The sequence below is a fragment of the Miscanthus floridulus genome, chromosome 17 (assembly GCF_019320115.1).
Source record: "Miscanthus floridulus cultivar M001 chromosome 17, ASM1932011v1, whole genome shotgun sequence".
NCBI classification, from domain to species: domain Eukaryota; kingdom Viridiplantae; phylum Streptophyta; class Magnoliopsida; order Poales; family Poaceae; genus Miscanthus; species Miscanthus floridulus.
The window spans coordinates 6,467,899-6,478,360 of NC_089596.1; the positions used below are offsets into that span (position 1 = coordinate 6,467,899).

The 10,462-nt window shown below is 49.6% G+C and overlaps 2 pseudogenes; one reads left to right on the plus strand and one right to left on the minus strand.

Annotated features, from left to right (window-relative positions):
- The first annotated feature begins 2,796 nt into the window (after nt 1-2,796).
- Nucleotides 2,797-4,378, plus strand: LOC136515140 (uncharacterized; annotated as a pseudogene).
- A 4,405-nt stretch (nt 4,379-8,783) lies between these two features.
- Nucleotides 8,784-10,462, minus strand: LOC136515141 (uncharacterized; annotated as a pseudogene).

Here is a 10,462-nt window from a genome sequence, read left to right on the forward strand (position 1 = left end):
CAGGCACTTCGCTATCATAAAGTACAAGGCTTTTCCTGACGCTGGAGGTGTGGGCAGTGATTCTTCCGTCAAAATTTCCCTCTATAACTTCAACTGCAACAGTTGCCTCCACTACAATAGGCGCGACTGTATACGTCACCATTCCGCCCTTCTTGTCAAGGCCTCCACTACAACAGTTGCCAGGCACTTTGCTATGCATTGTTTGTTTGTTGGGAAGAGGAGGAGTTGTACCTTAGAGTTAATGAGTCGGGATTGGTCTCGGGGGTGGCGGTAGAGATAAACACACTTCTTGTCAATGCAGTCGCGGGCAATGATAGTGCCATACACTCGGATCGGTTAACCGACGTCCGAAGAGGCTATCTTGACTGATAAGATGTTTACTCCCTGTCGGTGTTTCAAGTAACCAACTAGTAAATTTATACTATTGTGGTGTGCTAAGAGGACACAAGGGTTATACTGGTTCGGGCCGAATGTCCCGACGTCTAGTTTCGAGTTGCTCGCGTTACTAGCACTGAGTTTGTAGTAGGGGGTTACAAACTAGCGAGAGAGGGAGGAGCTCCCAAGTCTCTGTGGTTCGTCTGCTCGATGCTTCTACTGCTATATCTATCGGTCGATTGATCTCTCGCGGTGTGATGTGCGATGCCTCTTAGTGGGATGCCCTATTTTCCCTTTTATAGGCCAAGGGAAAGCAGGGGTTACAACGGAAGGGAAGAGGGAAAAAAGAAAGAGAAATAAGGCTCCCGGAGGTATGCCGTCCTCCTCTTTGCGTGGGTCCCGCTGGCCCTGTAGATCGTGGTGGCAGCAGCGTCGTACCAAGGTCCTGTTGGCCGCTGCAGCATACGTGCGGGCGTCGTGCGTCGTTCTTGTCTTCCATCCCATCCGAGCGGACGGAATGTCCAAAGGGTCCCCTGACAGAGGCCATACGGGGGGCTGGCGGTACAGTGCCAGTCAACTGACGCCGGTTGACTGACGTTGGATGGTGTACAAGCAGGGAGTTGGCAGCATAGTGCCGCCCCTGTTGACGCGGTGGGCGATGTGAGTCTCCCCGCAAGGCCTGATGCGACCGCCAGTCACATCAAGACACGTCTGAGACGTGCTTCCGGGCGTGCGCCTCCATGCCGTAGTGGTTGAAGCGGTTCGGGTCCCACCCTGGGGCCACTGCTTTTGTCCGGTAGCAAATTCGACCCCCAGGGAACGAGCGAGGCGGAAATCTCGCCCTGGGGTCCGGGCGAGACGGAATCCGACCATCGGGGGGTGGATGAAGCGGAGCCCTCCCCGTGGGACCGGACCAGTTGGAGCCCACGCCTAGGGGTCAGACGAGGCGGAAACCTCGTCCTCGAAGTTGGAGCCCACGCCTTGGGATTGGACGAGATGGAAACCTCGTCCTCGGAGTTGGACGAGTGGCCCAGCCCCTGGGGGTCGGACGAGGCGGAAACCTTGTCCTCGGAGTTGGACGAGACGTGGCCCGGCTCCTAGGGATTGAACGAGGCCGCAGTTGCATCCTTAACCATCGGATGAAGTGACATGACGCTCCTTAATCCTTTGGTTCGGATACCCAGGTATAGGTATCCGACACTCCCCCGCATAGCATGTGTGGCTTGGTCATTTTGAATGCATCATCATCAATAAATCTCATCCGACCATGGGGCGATGTAGCAGACAAAAAACCTCAATTAAACAAGGTAGCTTGAATTCTTGCTCACAATAAATAATAGTCTAGCAAAACTAGATGAAAGTGCAAACACAATCATATAATATAATCAAGCAAAAAAAGGTTGCCAGAAGAATAATCCTGGGTGACTTACACTCCTCGTCGAGGTCGAAACTTGCGACGTTCATGAAGCAGAGCCGATTGTAGTAGATGCCCTTCTACTTGGGATCGAAGTCGAGGATGTGAGCCTCCACTTCCCGCTGCCGACCTTCAGGGTCCCCCGCCTCCCGGAGACGACGGGCCTTCTCTAACGCTTCCTCCCTGAGCCTCTCCGTCTCTACCGCATATATCTCGCCAGAAACACCAGAAACATATATTTGCAACATAGGGGAGGGGAAGCCTGGGCCAGTCGATTCCAGCCGTCTGGGTCGGAGCCGGCGGCGAGCGGCGGCTCATGAGCACCAGCGCCACTAGTATCGGGATTGGCTCGGCGCAAACGATAGGGGATGGGGGCAAGGAGCACCATGGCTGCCGGGGGTGTAGAGGGCGCCGCGCAGGGTGGAGGACAGTCACCTACTCCCCTACATCACCACCGCCTCACCTCCATGGATCTTGCCGGAGGCGAGTGGATCTCGTTCCTGCTCCATATATCTCGCCGAGGTGGGGGGAGGGTTGTCGGATCTGCGACCGTTGGAGGCTCCCGGTGGGGGAGGATGCCGGGTGTTGGTTCACTACGGTAGGGATGAGGAGCACGGAAGGGGTAAGGATGGGAGCGGAGCGAGGCGCGCGGGAGTTGATTTTGTTTTTTTAGGCGAGTGGCGCATGCGACAGTAAGTGGAGCGGAGGTCTTCTGGACGTCTTAATAATAGCATTACCGTAATTTTATTTATTCTCTGATTTCTGATTTAAACATTCCTCTTAAAAATCAACGTTATTTTCATTATATTATAATTATAAAACATGATTGTTCATTGCATTTTTAATTGTCAACATCCATTTTCTTACCTGCAAGTCCTCATGGACATCAATGATGCTATGCTCTCCATCTGCACCATCTGCTGCAGATCCAACGGCTAGGCTGCCGCATGACTCGGCTCTCCCTTCCCCTACTGATAGCGAGCGGCCCGCACACCATGGGGACATGAATGCCTCCTCGAGCGGGAGCCATGGCGACGGTGGTGAGGGCGGCGCTGCTGCCCTCCTCATCCTCCTCCCCGTCGCCGCTGCTCTGCCTCCCGCGCCGCTTCCTCTCGCTCACGGCGACTCCCTACCCTCTCTACTAGGACCTCATCGTGCACCGCCCCACGGACCCCAATCCCCCCAAATGCTCCGCCTCCAATGCCGTCGCGGCCAACCAGTAGCCGTAGCCAGCACCTGACGAGCAGCCGCTCGACCGCGCCAAGCGCCGCAGCTGCCTCCTCCCCCACCCTAATGCTACCACCACCACCAAGCCCTCCTCCTCCTCGTTGGAGTTCGTCGAGCTCCGGCCCGAGGTGGTGGACTTCCCGCGCCTGCATGGGCGCGAGGAAGCGCTCTACTTCCACGACACCTTCTCCATGCCCTGGGAGAAGGACAAGCACTACCACATGCTCTACCACCTGGAGAAGAAGTACTTCCCCCATTAGTCCCATGACAACGCATTCGTCTTCGCTGATGCCGCCCCGGCCTTCGACGCCGATAGGAGCCTTGTCTTCTTCGACGCCGAGAAGAAGGAAGATGAGGCAGGGGAGCAGGTGGTCAGTAAGAAGGGTGGTGACAGCGACGACAATGGGGAGGTGCTAGAGAGGAAGGTGGAAGACTTCTTCAGGCCTCTGAATAAGGGCCCCGGCAAAGCCGACCCAAGTTCAAGAGATCGGGAGCGGAGCCACGGTAGGTGAAGCGCGAGGTGCCAAGGGAGGAGGAGCGTCCGCAGCCGTACCTCATCACCAGGACCACAGAGCTGCCACCCAGGTGGGATGGCCCGGCCGAGACCATCGTGCTCATTGACAAGCCCAAAGGTGATGCCTTGCCCCTCCACTTTGGTGTATTGCAGGTTCTGGGATTCTCACCAAAATGTATCATCTAAGACAACAGTAGTATTTTAGCTACTTTTATCTGATGCACATTCACCACTGAAAAATTCCTTTTCTGAAATGTGAGCGATTAGCGCAACAATTACATGACAATCAATCGGTGTGGCAACTGCAGCTTTGCCTCAAGACAGGGTTCTGTATTGTGTTTCCTATCAGGGTAGATAATAATAAGTTAATGCGCAGACAGGATTAGGTTCGAGCGGTGTTTTATTAATTTGCTCTATTGCCTTCCATCCTGAACAATTCATCTGAACTCGTCTTTCCTCTAATCATAGGATGGACTTCATTTACTGTTTGTGGCAAGTTGCGGCGCTTGGTGAAAGTACAAAAGGTGATAACAGGGTTTTTTCATTGTGTTTGAATGTACCACTTGCCCTTAGCATTAAGTATATGTTTTGCAATATTTGTGTGGTCTCAGGTTGGACATGCTGGAACTCTGGACCCCAGGGCAACTGGATTGTTGATTGTTTGTTTAGGAAAAGCAACCAAAATAGTTGACGCCTGTAAACCCGTAGTTTTCACGACGGATGTGGCCGCCGCGGGCCATTCCACCAGTGAGTTCACCGACGATGCAAGGAGCCACCGCTTTCCCTCTCAACAATCGAGAGTGCGCGACTGTCCCCTACCTGGCACGCCAACTGTCGGTATTTTGTAAATCGGACTAGTAAATTTATATGACCGCCGCACTGCTCTAGGAAGACAATGATAGCATCCAAAAGACACGAGGATTTATACTGGTTCAGGTCGGAGTCCTACGTCTAGTCTCAGAGATGATCGAGTGCGTGTTCCTCGCATGAATGCTCTTAAATTCTTACAATGAGGGGTGCAAGAATGGTGAGGGAGGTGGTAGAACCTATGCTAGGCGAGGGGCTGCCCGGAAGGAAGCTTCAGGAGCCCTTGTACTATGGTGAAAGAATGGAATGGTAAAGGATGTCCCGAATGCGTTTCCTTGTTGGTCCTTATATAGAGTTTAGGGCCAGGGCTGATACAAAGAGGAGGTTCCCTTGATCGAAAGGTCGTGAGCCTGAGAGAGGTCCTAGCTAACTTGGCTTGCAAGCTATGTCATCTACTGGTGCTCATCCGGGCGTGGTTGTCGTCATGGTCTTGTGGCCACACCATGGCAGGGTGTGACGTGGTGCTATTGTGCTGGCCGTGGCGGCACTATAGACATGGTGATGGTCCGTCAGCCATCCTGTGCAACGCGGTATCCGTCATGACCTTCGTTTCCATCTCCTGGTTTCCCAGGACGTCACACGGGAGTTGGTAGCCGTCCTAGGTCGTCGATCGCCTAGTTGCTTCGCGGGGCTGAGGGCCACAACCCTGATCGTCGGGGTCAGGGTTTTTAGCCGGTCTGGACGGCCTCTGTGTTGCGGCCCTTGTCGTAGATCCCATCCCGTAGTGGGTAGGATCGTACATACTTTTTGTCGGTCCATATCTGGACGGTGGGTTTCGTACCCGTTTCCTCTGCTATGCGGTGTTGTCTTGTCCGTGCAACGTGGCACGGGGTTGGCGTCTAATCGGGCCTAGGTGACTGTTGTCCTCTCGGCGGTCGCTCTTGTCAGAGCAGGTGCATCAGGCTGGGCTTGACCTCTCCCCATCCCCTCAGGGGTCAGGGCGGGGAGAGGTCACGCGTTTCTCGGGCGTCGTGTGGCTAAGCCGAGGAGAGGGATCGTGATCATCCCCCATCCTTTCATCAGCTTCGATTTCTCATCTAACTGGGCTTAAGTTGTTTGGGCCTTCGCTAGCTAGGGAGTTGTGGGTCGTGTGGCCTACCAACTAATCGGTGCCTTGAGACACCCCGGGGTTATAACCCCAACAAGTCTTTAATTTCAAATTTTGATAAGGCATTGCGGGCAGCAAAAAACTGATGGTTTTACGTTGGGGTGAGATGTGATTTCCTCATGTGGGTCCCACCTGCTACACGCGCTCTCTGGGGTCCGCAGCCATGCCTTTCCCACCATGCTCACCGAGCCGCATCTCTGCCACCCCACACAGCTGGCCGGCTTGCCCTACACGCTGTCGGATGCCCATCGGTACACACCTGCGCCTGCCTCGCCGATCAAACCCCACGCCACCCACGCCCTCATCTGGCCACAACTCGACACTATGTGACGATCTGAATCATTTGTCACCTCCCTTAGTTGTCTATGACTCGAGATGAAATCACAAATTGATATCAAGTTCATATACCAAAGTTATGATTTTTTTTAAAAAAATGAGCTATCAGGAAAAGAATGCATCCAAGTGATGCTTCTTTTTAAGAAAAGAAAGAATTGAAGCAAAAATTAAGCCAAAATGGATTTAAGAAATATTGCAAGAAAGAAGCAAAAAATTAAGCCAAAATGGAATTGAAAAAAAATATTCCAACAAGGGGTTCGAATCTAGATATTGTAGTGCATTTGTTTACGTTTTAAGTTTTATTACATTATCACACACAAATAACAAAGAAAATAAAATGTTGCTAGTCGGAATTGAACCTAGGTCCAAGCAAACGAGAAGAGAGCCACTCGCGTCTTTATGTTAATTATTAAGTTTGGTTATTCTAGCTTTTTTATTCGAGTTTCTCTAAATAGAATGACCTTTTTATTTGGGTTCCTCTAAACAGAATGAAAATAGCAAAAAATATAAAGCAAAATAGGATTGAGCAGAAAACCTCACTATCACTAATTAAACGAGTTTGCCTTACCACTACAACACTCGAGCTTTTGTACAAAAGAAGGTTATTTCACCATTTTCCCAATTTTTTCCAGGTTTCTCTAAATAGAACGAAAATAGCAAAAACAAATTGAGGCAGAACAGGAATGAACCTAGAACCTCACTAATGAGAAAAGGATGCACTACCACGGTGCCAATTATGCTTTTGTGTATTTTTGGATTATTTGAGCGTTTTAACATTTAATTCCTGGTTTACCAAAAAGAATGAAAACAGCAAAAACTGTCTTAGGTTGGGATCAAGCCTCAGCAAATTTAAGACATACCACTAAGCCATTTCTTTCACTATGACAGAGGTGGTTCATTTACGTACATGTTCCTCAAGTACGAAGTGGCAAGAGTTCAGGCACGCGGAAACAAAGTCGATTTTTTTTAAAAATAATATTTTTGAACTCCTGTCGGCATCTCAGGGGCCGATAGGGGCGGCCGTGGGTGCCGACGGCCGCCAGGATGGCTTGTCGGCGCCAATAGTACACAGTATACCCGCGGAAACAAAGGCGATTTTTTTAAAATAATATTTTTGAACCCCTGTCGGCGTCTCAGTGGCCGATAGGCCTACCTGGCCGGACGTGGGAGCCGATAGGCCTGTCGGCCCCTCCGAGGCCGATTGCTCCATTCCATGTTGTATCCGTTCTACCCTGCACATAACCATCACCCGATGTGCCCCTCTTTTCCGAACACAGCTATTACCGGTCAGAAAACAAACTTTACACTTTTCGAGCAACATTAAAGACACTTGCACTCCTTTTCTTGACCTATAAACATACATCACCCACAATAACTTAAGGAACCTTACAAACTTTTGAAGGAACAAACAAATTCTAATATTAACCTAGCACGCTTCATGGACCAAACCTACAATACTAAATGGCATGTGTGGAACTGTAGGTAGCTAAGATAACTAGTCCCACCACTAATCCTAACATGTCCTAGGGAAAGTAAACAAATCACGTCTTGCAATGGCGTGTGTGGAACTTTGTACTTCTAATGTTTAGAGGTCCACCACTAGGCCTAACATGCCTTAAGGAAAATTATAGGAAATTGTTCTCATATCAAATGTCGACTCGAGCTCCAAGGTAGCAAGCAATCGACAAATTTGTGTTGGGGGCGAGATGTGATTTCCTCATGTGGAGTCCACCTACTACATACACACGCTCTCTGCGGTCGGTAGCCATGCCTCTACCACCCTGCACACTTGGCCACACCTCTGCCACCATGCAGAGCTGGCCACGCCTTCACCGCACCGTATGTGCCATGTTCGCTTGGCTGATAAGTCATGGCTGAAAGTACTGTTGGCTGATTTGTTGTGAGAGAAAAATACTGTTCGTTGGCTGAAAAAGTATGGCTTATAAGCCAAGCGAACAGGGCGATCAATGCACGCTGGTAGACCCCATCAATGCATGCCCAGGGCCGCCTCGCCAATCGAACCCCACGCTGCCCATGCCCTCGTCCGGCCACAACTCGACACACGTACCACTGGCTGCACCCCACATCACCGGCACCATCATGCCCTCACCTGGTTGTAGCTCCACTCGCCTAGCTAGTTACACCCTACACCGCCCATGTTGTCGGGGCCTCATCTAGCCACAAGCAGCGGCACCCATGCGCCACCCCATGCCAGCCCGCCGGCCGCACCCCTACCATTGTGCCATTGTCCATCTTCCGGCCTCACCCATCATTTCGGATAATATAGAGGATGGAGAAAGAATGGACGAGAGAGAGGGGGGGGGGGGGGGTGGAATGCAGATGAAGGGAGAAACATCTAACTTATTACGGTCGCACGTTAAGAAACGGATGCAATAGGATGTGTAGTTTGTAGAGATAATTTATTGGTGATGTATTTACTGTGGAAACTTCTGTCAAGTTTGAAGGCTGACACTGTCATAATAAAACCAACACAACAATTTACACACTTAGGGCAGTCCCAACCAAGAAACTATGAGACAGTTTTCCATACTTGCTAATTAATATAGACACCACTGTTTTCTTACAAATAAAATGTTTATCCAAGCATCTATCTTCTCTCTCATAGCATCTACCAATCACATCTTCTTTGTATTTTGGTTCTCTTGTAGACATGGTTTTCTATATAAAAAATCATTGGCTTCTCTCTCTTCAATAACTAGAGTGACACATCAATATTTTGCTTGTTAGTTGGCACACTAATTAATAGCTATAGAAACCATCTAATTTATAGGTCGGGAGTGCTAGCTCTTACTTCTGTAGAGTTCAGCTAGGTGCTGCGCAACTTATATTATTATTGGTAGACGCAACATCACTAATCAGATATGTGGCCACACCGAAGCATGCGCATCTACCAATGAAAATGATGCTTATCTGCAAACTTGTTAGGGGTCCATTATTGACCAAGCAACCTTCACGCGCATCTTGACACCAACTGTAATTACAGCTTCTTCTCTGCCTTTCTTCTTTGGAGAAAATCCAATCCTGCATACAGATTTACCATCACCCGTCTTTGCAACAATTATCAGCCAATCCTTTACAAAAACGGACACAACAGGTCGCTTAAGTTGGATAGCTCTATGGCCCTGCTTGGAACCGATTAAAATCGGATTCCTCGTCGCCAACTGCAAGAATCCTGCTAAACAGCCTGCGACATCCATGATTCTTGCAACCACGTAAGAGATTACGGTCACAAGATTGAACCAAAGCACCATGGATTCCAGGTACCATGGTCGCATAGCCGCGGTTTGGCTACCACACCGCACGACTGCAGACCATGGCCCCGAACAGGGCCTAAGACCATCGCCAGGCACTTTGCTATCATAAAGTACAAGGCTTTTCCTGACGCTGGAGGTGTGGGCAGTGATTCCTCCGTCAAAATTTCCCTCTATAACTTCAACTGCAACAGTTGCCTCCACTACAATAGGCGCGACTGCATACGTCACGTCCACAGTACTGAGCCTTGTTGAAAGAGAATTGGTTTCAAGCTTACATTCCTTCAGTGATCAGTGCACCGTGCCTTTGATAAACAACACTCCTTTGCTGAGTTCTCTGTCCTGCCCATGACGACCCTTTATCTTCAGGTCAATCTCAACAAGCATAGCGTCTAATAATGCAAGTCCTCGTTTTGGGCCAGCCAAGATCAAACGAGTATCCTGCGCGAAAGGGTTTACATGATAGGTCAGTGACAAATTATTCCAAATACATAGCGTTGTGGAAAAAAAAAAAGTGGATGAAATTAAGCCGACAACATGCTAAAGTGGATGAAATTACGTATACTTATTGAAGACATCTGGCAGATACATTCTCAACCAATAGAAATCAATTTGAATGTCAGTACTATATAGATTTTAGCCTTATGATCTTGGTACAAAATATAGGGTGTAATATTTATTGAAACAAAAAGGAAGCAATGCATTGTTTGTTTGTTGGGAAGAGAAGGAGCTGTACCTTAGAGTTAATGAGTTGGGATCAGTCTCTGGGGTGGCAGTAGAGATAAACACACTTCTTGTCAATGCAGTCCCGGCAATGACTGTGCCATACACTCGAATCGGGTAACCGATGTCCGAAGAGGCTATCTTGACGGATAAGATGTTTACTCCCCCGCATAGCATGTGTGGCTTGCTCATTTCGAATGCATCATCATCAGTAAATCTCATCCGACCATGGGGCGATGTAGCAGACGAAAAACCACAATTAAACAAGGTAGCTTGAATTCTTGCTCACAATAAATAATTGTTCTAGCAAAACTAGATGAAAGTGCAAACACAATCATATAATATAATCAAGCAAAATAAAAGGTTGCCGGAAGAATAATCCTGGGCGACTTACACTCCTCGTCGATGTTGAAACTTGAGAGGTTGACAAAGCAGAGCCGGTTGTAGTAGATGCCCTTCTGCTTGGGATCAAAGTCGAGGATGTGAGCCTCCGCTTCCCGCCGCCGACCTTCGGGGTCCCCCGCCTCCTGGAGACGACGGGCCTTCTCCAGCGCTTCCTCCCTGAGCCTCTCCACCTCCGCCGCTCGTTTGGCCTCGGTCATGCTGAAGAAATCCGGAGTCCTCAT